This window comes from Cajanus cajan, chromosome 11 (assembly GCF_000230855.2).
Source record: "Cajanus cajan strain Asha chromosome 11, NIPB_CcT2T_4, whole genome shotgun sequence".
NCBI classification, from domain to species: domain Eukaryota; kingdom Viridiplantae; phylum Streptophyta; class Magnoliopsida; order Fabales; family Fabaceae; genus Cajanus; species Cajanus cajan.
Window position 1 is genome coordinate 17,078,467 of NC_138527.1, and position 12,016 is coordinate 17,090,482.

At 37.0% G+C, this 12,016-nt stretch overlaps 1 pseudogene; it reads left to right on the top strand.

Moving 5' to 3' along the window:
- Positions 1 to 5,181: 5,181 nt before the first annotated feature.
- LOC145953706 (uncharacterized) lies at positions 5,182 to 6,290 on the top strand (annotated as a pseudogene).
- The last annotated feature ends 5,726 nt before the right edge of the window (positions 6,291 to 12,016 follow it).

Below are 12,016 nucleotides of genomic sequence, written 5' to 3' on the forward strand. Positions count from 1 at the left end.
CAAGGGTTGATCTCCCTTACTTTCATGGAAAAGATAATGTGGACACCTACTTGGATTGGGAGATGAAAGTGGAGCAAATCTTCACTTGTCATCAAGTAGGTGAGGAAAGAAAAGTTCCTTTGGCCACCCTAGCTTTTCAAGGACAAGCCATGTATTGGTGGACATCCTTGGAAAGAGAGAGAAGACTTCACAATGATCCTCCCATCACTTATTGGAATGAATTGAGGAGTGCTATGAGAAGAAGGCACATTCCTTCTTATTATAGTAGGGAGCTTATGGATAAGCTCCAAAGGCTCCAACAAAAGGGTATGAGTGTTGAGGAGTATAGGCAAAAGATGGAGTTATATCTCATGAGGGCTGGGATAAGGGAAGAAGAAAGATTGACCATAGCTAGATTTCTAAGTGGTCTTAATTTTGACATAAGAGATAGAGTTGAGTTACTCCCTTATAGGGACCTTGATGATTTGGTCCAACTTTGTATAAGGGTGGAACAACAAAATTTGAGAAAATCCTCTTTTAAAGGAAAAACTCAATCTAGCTCTTATGTTAAGAAAGACTACAAGAGGGAGGGTCACTTTGATTCCTCTAAGAAATTTGGCAAAGAAAAAGAAAAAGAAAAAGAAAAAGAAAATGATAAAAATAAAAATATTGTCACTTCTAGTAGCAAAACTAGTGATATCAAATGCTTTAAGTGTCTTGGGAGAGGACACATAGCCTCTCAATGCCCAACTAAAAAGGTGATGATTTTGAAGGGGCAAGACATTTATAGTAGTGTTGATGAGTCTAGTTCCACTACTTCAAGTGATAGTGAATCAAGTGAGGAAGACCATTCCATTGAAAGTGCATATCCTTGTGATGGTCAACTTCTCATGATTAGAAGGCTTCTAGGAAGCCAACCTAATGAGTTCCATCTTTCACAAAGGGAGAACATTTTTCACACAAGGTGTAAAGTTTTAGACAATGCTTGTTCTCTCATTGTAGATAGTGGATCTTGTTGCAACTGTTGTAGCACAAGGTTGGTGGAGAAGCTTGGTCTTACTATTATTCCTCATCCGAAACCATATCAACTTCATTGGATTAATGAAGATGGGGATATTAATGTTAATCAACAAGTGAAAGTCAAGTTCTCTATTGGTAACTATGAAGACCAAGTGGTTTGTGACATAGTTCCAATGGAAGCTTGTCATATTTTGTTGGGAAGGCCATGGCAATTTGACAAGAAAACCATGCACAATGGCCTTACCAATGAAATTACTTTCACTCATAAAGAAAAGAAATTTGTACTACATCCTTTGTCCCCTTCACAAGTAATAGAGGATCAAGTACAAATGAAAAAGAAAAGAGAAGAAGAAAAAAAAAACTTGAATAAAAAAAAAGAAAAGAAGGAAAAGAAGCATAAGTTTTCAAAGAAGGATGAAGAAAAATCTTTTCTAAAAGAAGGAATTCAACAAGAACCTTTAAAAAAAAAAACTTTGATTGTTGAAAAACTTTCTTACATTCTTCTTTGTAAAGGTATGCTTCAGTGTCATAATTTAAGTATTGAACTTAATTCTTTATCTCCTCAAATTTCTCATTTATTAAAAGAATTTGATGATATATTCCCTAGTGAAGGTCCACAAGGCCTTCCTCCTTTTAGGGGTATAGAACATCAAATTGATTTTGTGCCTGGGGTTAGTCTACCCAATAGACCAGCCTATAGGACAAATCCTCAAGAAACTAAGGAGATCGAGAATCAAGTCCATGAATTATTGAATAAGGGTTGGATACAAAAAAGTTTGAGTCCCTGTGCTGTGCCTGTATTGTTAGTGCCCAAGAAAGATGGAAAATGGAGAATGTGTTGTGATTGTAGGGCCATTAACAATATCACAATCAAGTACAGGCACCCAATCCCTAGACTTGATGATATGCTTGATGAGTTACATGGTGCTTCCATATTTTCTAAAATTGATCTTAAAAGTGGTTATCACCAAATAAGAATTAAAAAGGGTGATGAGTGGAAAACTGCTTTTAAAACAAAATTTGGATTATATGAGTGGCTAGTTATGCCTTTTGGTTTAACTAATGCACCAAGTACATTCATGAGGCTTATGAATCATGTCTTGAGAGAGTGTATAGGAAAATTTGTGGTTGTTTATTTTGATGACATTTTAATCTATAGTAGATCTCAAGATGATCATTTTGGACATCTTAGAGAAGTTATGATGATCCTTAGGGAAAACCAATTATTTGCAAATTTTGAAAAATGTACTTTTTGTGTGGATCATGTGGTTTTCCTAGGGTTCATTGTAAGCAAAAATGGGGTTCAAGTGGATCCCGAGAAAATCAAAGCCATTCAAGAGTGGCCCAAGCCTAAAAATGTTAGTGAAGTTAGGAGTTTTCATGGATTAGCAAGTTTTTATAGAAGATTTGTGCCTAACTTCTCTAGCATTGCTTCACCATTGAATGAGCTTGTCAAAAAAGATATTTTATTTGAATGGACTGCCAAGCATGACCAAGCATTTCAATTACTTAAAGATCAACTTACTAATGCACCCATTTTAGCTCTACCTAATTTTGAAAAGACTTTTGAGTTAGAATGTGATGCATCAGGAGTTGGCATAGGAGCTGTGTTATTGCAAGGAGGACACCCCATTGCATATTTTAGTGAAAAACTAAAAGGTGCCTCCCTCAATTACCCTACCTATGATAAAGAGTTGTATGCCTTGGTTAGAGCTTTACAAACTTGGGAGCACTATCTTGTGTCCAAAGAGTTTGTCATCCATAGTGACCATGAGTCACTTAAATATTTAAGAGGTCAAGGTAAATTAAATAAGAGACATGCCAAATGGTTAGAGTTTCTTGAACAATTTCCATATATTATTAAATTCAAGAAAGGAAAATCCAATGTTGTAGCTGATGCTTTATCTAGGAGACATACCTTGCTTGTGTCTCTAGGAACTCAAATTCTTGGATTTGATAATATTAGGGAATTGTATGAAGAAGATCTTGAATTTGGTGTTAATTATAAAAAATGTCAACAAAAAGCTTTTGATGGTTTTTATATGGCTGAGGGGTATTTATACAAAGAAGGAAGATTGTGTATACCCCAAGGATCCATTAGGAAACTATTAATTAAAGAGAGTCATGAAGGTGGGCTTATGGGGCACTTTGGTGTTGATAAAACCCTTAGTTTGCTAAAAGAAAAATTTTATTGGCCCCATATGCGAAAAGATGTCCAAAGGCATTGTTTTAGATGTTTAGCTTGTTTACAAGCTAAGTCTAAAGTAATGCCTCATGGAACATACACACCTTTGCCTGTTGCTTCTTCTCCTTGGGTAGATATTAGCATGGATTTTGTGCTAGGTTTACCTAGAACCCAAAGGGGAATGGATTCTATTTTTGTGGTAGTGGACCGTTTTAGTAAAATGGCTCATTTTATTCCATGCCACAAAGTAGATGATGCAAGCAACATTGCAAAACTCTTCTTTAGAGATGTGGTTAAACTTCATGGGCTTCCTAAAACTATAGTTTCAGATAGAGATACAAAGTTTCTAAGCCATTTTTGGCGTGTCTTATGGTCAAGACTAGGAACTAAACTCCTCTTTTCAACTACTTGTCATCCTCAAACAGATGGCCAAACTGAGGTAGTGAATAGATCTCTGTCTACTATGCTTAGGGCAGTCCTAAAGGGTAATCACAAATCTTGGGATGAGTTTTTACCTCATATTGAATTTGCCTACAATAGGGTAGTTCATAAAACTACCAATATTTCTCCTTTTGAGGCTGTTTATGGGTTTAATCCTTTAACTCCTTTGGACTTGATACCTCTTCCTAATGTTGAACATTTCATTCATAAGGAAGGGACTTCAAGGGCTGATTTTGTTAAGAAACTTCATGAAAGGATTAAAATTCATATTCAAAATCAAAATGAGAAATATGCAAAACAAGGAAGTAAAGGCAAGAAGTCTATGATCTTCGAGGAAGGTGATTGGGTTTGGCTTCATTTAAGAAAAGAACGTTTTCCAAATCAAAGGAAGTCTAAACTCAGTCCTAGAGGAGATGGTCCCTTTCAGGTCTTACAGCGTATCAATGATAACGCCTATAGACTTGATTTACCCTCTGAATATGGAGTCAGCACCACTTTTAATGTCAGTGATCTTAAACCTTTTGTAGGTGCTAGCGATGATGAGGAAGAGTCTTCAGATTCGAGGACGAATCCTTCTCAAGAGGGAGGGAATGATGGAAGAGCATGGGCTAAAGGCCCAACCACTAGAGCTATGGCCAGGAGGTTACTTGAAGATTTGACTGCTTCAGAGCTTAGTGGGCCCGATGGGCTTGGTGGGCCTAGGGTGCTTCTCACTTGGGCTTTGATTGATTGAACACCATGTTTTTATTGTCTTTTATGAGTATAGGAATTTACTTTGTTGTTGGTCTTGTATTTTGACCATAGTTTAGGTTTAGGCTAGTTAGGCCTAGTTTTGGGCTTCATGGGCCTTTGGGCTTTTGATACCCAATATTGGGCTCATTTTCATTCTTGTAATTTTTCCTATTGATTGTATTCACTAGACCATTGTATTTTGGTCATTAGATTAGGTTTTTAGGAGGATTACATTAATAGGAGAAATAGGTTTCATTTAAGCATCATTTAGAAGTAATTTGAATTGAATTTGAGTCACATGGATGGCATGGGAAGGATCCGGCCATGTGAGCCTCAAATTCACTCCAAATCACTCCTAAATGACACTTAGATGAGGGTAGCATCCGTGTGAGTGTGTGAGTTGGCCAAAGTTTGAATTTCAAATTCAAATTTGAAATTCAAACTTGGCGCCAACTTGGTTCACCAAGGTGCCGTCCAAGTTAACCTAATTTTCCCTCCTATAAATGTAACCTTTCTCACCTTGTAACACACTTTTGATATATGAGAATTTTCTGAATATTTCTTCAGCCAAATTCCCTCAAGAGTCACCGAATTCATCCAAGAGAGAAAACCAAGAGAATGCCTTCAAAAACCTTAGGAAAACCTAGTTTCCTTTTCTTTGAAGTGTGCAATCCCTTGAGTACTTGAGCTTGGGTGCTTCCGTCTTCTAAGTTCAGCAAGAGTTCATCATCTTCATGAGTTCTTCAAGAGTACTTCTACCTCCATTGAAGAAGATCCGAGCCTAGGAGGAGTTTAGGAGGAGATTGTGTTTCACTTCTACTACTCACCTCCATCAGTAGTCATATGCTTGTCTCAAAGATTAAGCCATGCATGTGTAAGTATGAACTAATTCAGACTGTGAAACTGCGAATGGCTCATTAAATCATTTATAGTTTGTTTGATGGTATCTACTACTCCGATAATCGTAGTAATTCTAGAGCTAATACGTGCAACAAACCTCGACTTCTGGAAGGGATGCATTTATTAGATAAAAGGTCAATGTAGGCTCTGCTTGTTTCTTTGATGATTCATGATAACTCGTCGAATCGCACAACCATTGTGCCGACGACGCATCATTCAAATTTCTGCCCTATCACCTTTCGATGGTAGGATAGTGGCCTACCATGGTGGTGACGGGGAATTAGGGTTCGATTTCAGAGAGGGAGCCTGAGAAACGGCTACCACATCCAAGGAAGGCAGCAGGCGTGAAAATTACCCAATCCTGACACGAGGAGGTAGTGACAATAAATAACAATACCGGGCTTATTGAGTCTGGTAATTGGAATGAGTACAATCTAAATACCTTAACGAGGATCCATTAGAGGGCAAGTCTGGTGCCAGCAGCCGCGGTAATTCCAGCTCCAATAGCGTATATTTAAGTTGTTGCAGTTAAAAAGGTCATAGTTGGACCTTGGGTTGGGTCGGTCGGTCCGCCTCTAGTGTGCACCGATCGGCTTGTCCCTTCTGCCGGTGATGCGCTCCTGGACTTAATTGGCCGGGTCGTGCCTTCAGTGCTGTTACTTTGAAAAAATTAGAGTGCTCAAAGTAAGCCTACGCTCTGGATACATTAGCATGGGATAACACCACAGGATTCTGATCCTATTGTGTTGGCCTTCAGGATCGGAGTAATGATTAACAGGGATAGTCGAGGCATTCGTATTTCATAGTCACAGATGAAATTCTTGGATTTATGAAAGACGAACAACTGCGAAAGCATTTTCCAAGGATGTTTTCATTAATCAAGAACGAAAGTTGGGGGCTCGAAGACGATCAGATACCGTCCTAGTCTCAACCATAAACGATGCCGACCAGGGATCAGTGAATGTTGCTTTTAGGACTCCGCTGGCACCTTATCATAAATCAAAGTCTTTGGGTTCTGGGGGGAATATCACTACAAGAAAAATCAAGATTATCTACGAAAAAATCCGTAGATAAACATAAAAATCCGTAGATAAATGTCAATTATCTACGGATTATCTACGGAAAAAAATTCGTAGATAAAATGGTCGTAGATAACGTTATCTACGGAACATTATCTACGAAATTTTCCGTAGATAATGTTATCTACGAAATTTTCCGTAGATAATGTTATCTACGGAATTTTCCGTAAATAATGTTATCTACGGAATTTTCCGTAGATAACTCACGAAAGTTGTTATCTACGGATTTTATCCGTAGATAACTTTCAGGAAATTTTTATTTAATTTTAATAAATTTATTAATGTAATAACCCTCATATTTGGCCTCTCAAGGATGTTATTTCATTACACTTCACTTTTCAACATGTTTTGTCCTTATTGCACATTTTCTAGGAAACTTCCCAGAAGGTCACCCATCCCTATACTACTCCAAGTCAAGCACGCTTAACTGTGGAGTTCTTATGAGATAGGCTACAGAAGAGCTAATGCATGTTATCAGTATAAGTAGTACAAATTAATTCATTTAAGTACAATCTCATACTTATACTATTTTTGGATCCCTCTCATTTTGGTATGTTCAGACAGCTATAAAAATATATAAATATATATAATAATTATATTACCAATAATAATAATAATAATTATATTATATTTAATTAATATCTATTTATAAATATACTTACTTGTATAATTAACAATCTACTTATTTCTATTTAAAATTAATATTATGATACAATTTAAATTAATTATTATAAATTTAAAAGTTTAAATAATAATTTATATATTTTAAAATGATAAGGGCTAAAATAACACTAGTGTAACTTTTACTAAGTATTAACCGCTCAATAATGTTATATTAAATGTGAATTTTGTAAATTCAACCGTTAGATTTAAAGTTCATATCACTTTATATGTTTATATCAAATTTTGTTAAAATTGAACAACAACTTGAAGGTAATCAAAGTGTTCATATTTTAGTATATTTTAAAATGTATATATTACGTCAATTTTATTTTACAAGAATGAAGTATCAAATCATCTTAAATTACTATAAAATTTTGTAAATATGAGCTAAGAGTAGAAAACTTTTAATCTAACGGTTGAATTTATAAAATTCACATTTAATAAAAGTTACATTGATATTATTATAACCCTTCTCTTTTAAAATATTATTTTTATAAATTAAATTTTAATATTTTAAATAAATTATTAGTTAAATTAATATATTTATTCTTGTTTTATTTTCTAATTATCAATCATTAATAAAATACTAATTTAAAATCTTATCTAATTATATCCTAATATTTTCATATCAAATTTAAAACCATATATTAGTATGTTATTTTTTTTATCATCAATTAATTTATAAAAATAAAAAATTTAAGATGACAATTTTTAATAATATTTATTTTAAAATATTATAATGAATTAAATAAAATTTTAAAATATATTTTAATCATCAATAATTTTAAAATATATTTTAATCCAAAATATATTTTTTGGTCAATACGATAACTAAAATTATTATGATAAATAATTAAATTAAAAAAATTAAATCTTATAATGATTATTTTTTTAATGATGCTAAATTAAATATTCTAATTATTTTACAATAAATTAAAATGAAAAGATAATAAAATATGTTAATTGATGTTTCAAATATGTAACCTAATAAATTTATTTACGGGTGAAGTTATCTACGAAAATTTCCGTAGATAACTTATCTACGGAATAATCCGTAGATAAGTTACCTACGAATATTTCCGTAGATAACTTATCTACAGAAAAATCCATAGATAAATTATCTATGGAAATTTCCATAGATAACTTATCTACAGAAATTTCCGTAGATAACTTATCTAATGACAATTTTTAATAATATTTATTTTAAAATATTACAATGAATTAACTAAAATTTTAAAATATATTTTAATCAAAACTAATTTTAAAATATATTTTAATCTAAAATATATTTTTTGGTCAATATAGTGACTAAAAGTATTGTTCTTACCGGAAATCTGCTGTAGAGCTGATCCACCGGGTAAGATCGGCGAGCCTCCTTCATTGGTACGCTGGTGCTCTAAGATGGGGGTGGTACCTGCAAAAGAGACTCCGATGCTAAAGTTAGTGTTTGTGGGGGTATGAGTCTCGTATAAATAATGCACATACCTTTGTGTGAATTAGGGTTGTCTTGGGCCTTGGGCATGAGATAAGACATGATATGATATGATGAGATATGATATGATATAATTGGAGGGCGGTTCTGATCTGGGACGAGATCCCCGGGTTCGGGAATGATCTGCCCAAATACCGGGCCCCAAATACCGGGCTGACGTCGCTCAGCGTGTGCCCGGGGTGGCTTTGTATCGCTAATCCGGGCTCGGAGCCCGGGTGCGAAGTACGGTCAGTACACTAGCCCCCCGAGCTCTGAAGGCCGTAGGTCCAGGAGTTAAGACCAAGCCCGTCAAGGAGGACGACGTGGAGGATAGCTCCTGCGAGAATGCCTCTACGTAGGCCAATTTTGTTATAACCTAGTTTAATTTTCCCTTTGCTTTGATTTTCTGTTTTGAATTCAAGCGTTGAACTCTGGGAACTTTGTTTGTATATGCATATTTTTCTTCTGCCTTTATGTGTTTGCGTTTGGTTTTTGCTTTGCACACATTTTGAGACACACGTTCGATGTCTGTTGTACACTCTCATTTTTGGTGAAAGCTCACGCTGAGATCCGAATTCGGCCTTAATTTTAAGTAGTTTCTCGTGAAGGTTCGAACTCAATTTCAATCGAACCAGGATTCGAATTCGATCTTAGATCTAAGTAATTTTTGTGAAGGTTCGGACTCAACCTTAATCATGCTGAGGTTCGAACTCGACCTCAGATTAGCATACTAAGGTTCGTACTCGCCCTCGAATAAACATGTCGAGCTTCGTACTCGACCTTAAATAGATGTGTTAAGGTTCGTATTCGACCTCAAATGAATGTGTTAAGGTTCGTATTCGACCTTAAATGGGCGTGTTAGGGTTCGTACTCGACCTTAAATTTTGAGTAAAATGATTTAATTAAGGTTCGAACTCGACCTTAGGCGAGGGCATCGAGGTTCGTATTCGACCTCGGATGATGAGGTTCATACTTGACCTTAAAAAGAGTGTCGAGGTTCGTATTCAACCTCGGATTTGGTTCGTACTCGACCTCAGATTTGGTTGAAACGATTTTATTAAGGTTCGGACTCGACCTTAAATAAGGATGTTGAGCTCCGTATTTGACCTCGACCTTTAACGAGGTTCGGGTTTGAATTCTGCTGAACGAACTTAAGGTTCGTACTCGACTTTAAATAAGGGTGCTGAGGTCCGTGTTTGACCTCAAACTTGGACGAGGTTCGGGCTAGTATTCGACCTTGAGATAGGGTTAGGTAATCCTTCACAAGGTTCGTTCTCGACCTCGGATGAGAATGTTTAGGGTTCGTATTCGAACCTCAAATAAACGCGTTAAGGTTTGAACTCGATCCTCAAGTGAGCCTGTTGAGGTTCATACTCGACCTCATAATTTTAACGAGGTTCGTACTCGACCTCAAATTTTGAGTAAAATGATTTAATATTAGGGTTTTTACTGTCTACCGGCACATTGGCATTGTTAGGGTTTTACCTTGTGATTGCGGTGCGGTGACAAAATTGTATTTTTATTCGTTTGATGACGTGGCATCTTTGGGCCGATGTGGTATTTTGATATCCATGTTTCATGGTCGAGCTGAGGAACTCGACAATAATGAGTTTGCTGCTTGGTCAGGCTAGTAAACCTTTGACTGGGTCAATAGATTGGTGAGGGACAAGTTGGCAACTCTGCTGGCCAGTACACTTGCCCCCCCAGAACCGAGTGATGTAAGAGCAAAGGGGCTTCTGAGGAGCTCCCAAATTTGATGTTTGAATGTTCTAATTCGATCTTGTTAAGTAGATGTGATTTTTAAGGGTCGAGCTCGACCTTGGCATATCAAGGTTCGAACTCGATCTTGGTTAATAAAATGTGATCTCAAGGTTCGGACTCGACCTTGGCATATCAAGGTTTGAACTCGACCTTGGTTGATAAAATGTGATCTCGAGGTTCGGACTCGACCTCGGCATAACAAGGTTCGAACACGACCTATGTTAAGAAAATGTGATCTCAAGGTTCGGACTCGACCTTGGCATATCAAGGTTCAAACTCGACCTTGGTTGATAAAATGTGATCTCGAGGTTCGGACTCGACCTCGGCATAACAAGGTTCGAACTCGACCTTGGTTAAGAGAATGTGATCTCGAGGTTTGGATTCGATCTCGGATGAGAGTATTGAGGTTCGTATTCGACCTCAAACCAAAGTTGGATGAACTTTTAACGAGGTTCGAATTCGACCTCGGATGAGAGTATTGAGGTTCGTATTCGACCTCAAACTAAAGTTGGATGAACTTTTAACGAGGTTCGGATTCGACCTCGGATGAGAGTATTGAGGTTCGTATCCGACCTCAACTTCGAGTGAAACGATTGAACTAAGGTTCGAATTCGACCTTGGGTGAGAGTATCGAGGTTCATATTCAACCTCAAACCGATTGAAACGATTGAACTAAGGTTCGAATTCGACCTTAGGTGAAAGTATCGAGGTTCGTATCCGACCTCAAATTCGAATGGAATGTTTGAACTAAGGTTCGAACTTGAACCTTGGTTAAGAAAATATAGTCTCAAGGTTCTGACTTGATCTTGGCATATCAAGGTTCGAACTCGACCTTGGTTGATAAAATGTGATCTCGAAGTTCGGACTCGACCTCGGCATAACAAGGTTCGAACTCGACCTTGGTTAAGAGAATGTGATCTCGAGGTTTGGATTCGATCTCGGATGAGAGTATTGAGGTTCGTATTCGACCTCAAACCAAAGTTGGATGAACTTTTAACGAGGTTCGAATTCGACCTCGGATGAGAGTATTGAGGTTCGTATTCGACCTCAAACTAAAGTTGGATGAACTTTTAACGAGGTTCGGATTCGACCTCGGATGAGAGTATTGAGGTTCGTATCCGACCTCAACTTCGAGTGAAACGATTGAACTAAGGTTCGAATTTAACCTTGGGTGAGAGTATCGAGGTTCGTATTCGACCTCAAACTGAAGTTGGATGAACTTTTAACGAGGTTCGGATTCGACCTCAGATGAGAGTATTGAGGTTCGTATCCGATATCAACTTCGAGTGAAATGATTGAACTAAGGTTCGAATTCGACCTTAGGTGAGAGTATCGAGGTTCGTATTCGACCTCAACTTTGAGTGGAACGATTGAACTAAGGTTCGAATTCGACCTTGGGTGACAGTTTCGAGGTTCGTATTCGACCTCAAACTGAAGTTGGATGAACGTTTAACGAGGTTTGGATTCGACCTCGGGTGGGATACTGAGGTGGAGCCCCAAGTTGCTGAGCAGGTCGCTCCAGCTACTGATGTGAGTGGTGTGGCCTGTGGCTTTTTCTATTTGAAGTCTGGTTTCTCTGTTTGGTCTTTGTCTGAACTTTAACGAGGTTCAGATTCGACCTCGGATTAGAGTATTGAGGTTCGTATTCGACCTCAAACTATTGTTAGATGAATTTTAACGAGGTTCGAATTCGACCTCGGATGAGAGTATTGAGGTTCATATTCGACCTCAACTTTGAGTGGAACGATTGAACTAAGGTTCGAATTCGACCTTGGGTGAGAGTAT